Consider the following 2,095-nt stretch of genomic DNA (forward strand, 5'->3'; position numbering starts at 1 on the left):
TGTCCCCAGACACTGAGGACATGGATGAGGTTAGGTGAGAAGGAGCCGCCCAGGGAGAATAGCAATTGGGGGTGCTACAGGAGGTGGAGCCCCAAACCTGGGTCTCAGTCCCACCCCTGCCAGCCAGCCAGCCCTACCCAAGTGATGGGGGTAGATGGGAGGAGGCAGGACCCAGGTGCTGGCCTCAGGACTCTTCTCCCATACCCTTCCTTGTCCTAGTCCTGGCCTCCCGGGCGTAAACAGCCCGACAACTTGGCCCCATATCACTCAGGTAGTGCATGTTTTTCCTCTCCAGTGGGGATGAGGTTGGAGTCCGGCAGGGTTGGTACAGGGGTGAGAGTGGAGAGGGGTGGTGGGTGGAGGTCACCAGTCCAGGAAAAGAGCTATGCCAAGGCCACAGCAACTCCTTGTGCCCATTCCCACAGCACCCTCCACCTTGGGTCCCCACCGAGACGCCCTTCCCTTCACTCCCAAGGGTGCAGGTGGCACACGAGCCTGTCTTTGAAGGCAGTCTGCCCACCCTCTCTCGCTTCTGTTTCCAATCATTTCTCAGCCTTGCCTCATGAGAAAAATGTAAGCAATGTGCAAAGCACACTTTTCTCTTGCCTGGGAGGCCCTGACATTATCACAGCCACAACAAACCGCGGCCTTCACCCCAACCCACTCCTGCCTCTTGCCCAAGGCTGGAAAGCAGAGGGATGTAGGGTGATGGTGGAGCCAGTGTGGGCCCAAGGCACCAGGGCGGGCCCCCACCCTGGTCGCTGCATCCGCTGGCCTGGGGAGTGGCTACTGTGGGTGCTTTGGGTTCCCAGGGTGCCGTGAGGACAGGAAGGTCAAGATGTTCCCATCCAGGTCGGGAGGGCAATTGGGCCCTAAGTTCCGGAAGAGCCACACCCTCTTTCCTTGTCTGCCTAAGCCTCGTGCCAGGTCGCAGTGGACAAGCAGGACAGAGGGCAGAGGGGAGAGTGGTGAACGGGGGCCTCTGCCTTGGGGTGAAGGCCGGGCTGTTAGGGGGAAAGAGGGCAGCCTCAGGACCACCTCATCCCCCCAAGTCTCCCTCCACCCCCAGCCATTGCCTCCCACTCGCCTAATCCGGCCAAGGGTACTTCTGGGACTGTTACCTCTCCACCCTGCTCCCTGGGGGCTCCCACACTCTGTTCTCTCTCCTGCCCCATCTGCTCACTCCCCTGCCGCGCTCAGAGGAATTACCTGTTTTCCTGTTTCCACCCCCTCCGCCAAGTACTCCAGCTCAGCCCCCAGGCTCAGCCCTCAGGGTGGGTGTGAGGGCTGTCCCGGGGGTTTCCTGCTGGAGACTTGGGCCTCTTGGCAGATCCCCAGGGCCCCAAGCAGGCCTCCAGCCGCACCTGGTTACCTACAGGCAGGCCCTGTATCCACAGCACCGCCTTCCCCTCCCTTAGGTGTATCTGCGCCTCTGCCCAGAGCCGCTGGGGAAGGCTAGGGCACCAAATTATCAGAAAGGGCAATCTTGGGGGCAAGACTGAGGAGGCAATACCTCTACCCCCTCGAAGGTACAGAGGTGGGCCTGATGACCCCAGGTCAGAGGGAGATCTCGTTGGGATACTGCGTACCCTTCTTTCTCCTTGTCACCCTCGTTATAGTCCTACACTGTCTCACTATCCCCTACCAGAGCTGTGGAACCCTTGACACAATCCTACCCACCTTCCAGGCAGACCTGCCAATGAGTGTGAGTGTGTGTGTGGTGGGGGGGGGGGAGGGAGAGGGAGAGAGAGAGAGAGAGAGGAGAGCATGACCTGGGGCTCCTTCTCTCTACATACACTGCAGAAAGGAAAAAGGGCATCTTATCTGCCTGTAGTCCCCAAACGCTGCGAGATGCTGTCCTGTTTCTAGCCAATGAAACCAAGAACTCTCTCGAGACTGAGAACAGATTTAGGAAGCGGTTTGGAAAGTTTACATCAACGCCAGCGACCTGTCCCAGCGTGGATTTCTGTGGCCCCTGGAAACCCGAGCCTCCGGGGGTAGGGTTCTGGTGTGGGGCATTCCTGACAAGCCCCCTTGAGTGCTCTGGCCCCGGGATGGGGGGGCGGCAGCGGGAGGCGGGCGGGGGAAGAGGCGT

Source organism: Prionailurus bengalensis, chromosome A2 (assembly GCF_016509475.1).
Source record: "Prionailurus bengalensis isolate Pbe53 chromosome A2, Fcat_Pben_1.1_paternal_pri, whole genome shotgun sequence".
In the NCBI taxonomy this organism is placed as follows: Eukaryota; Metazoa; Chordata; class Mammalia; order Carnivora; family Felidae; genus Prionailurus; species Prionailurus bengalensis.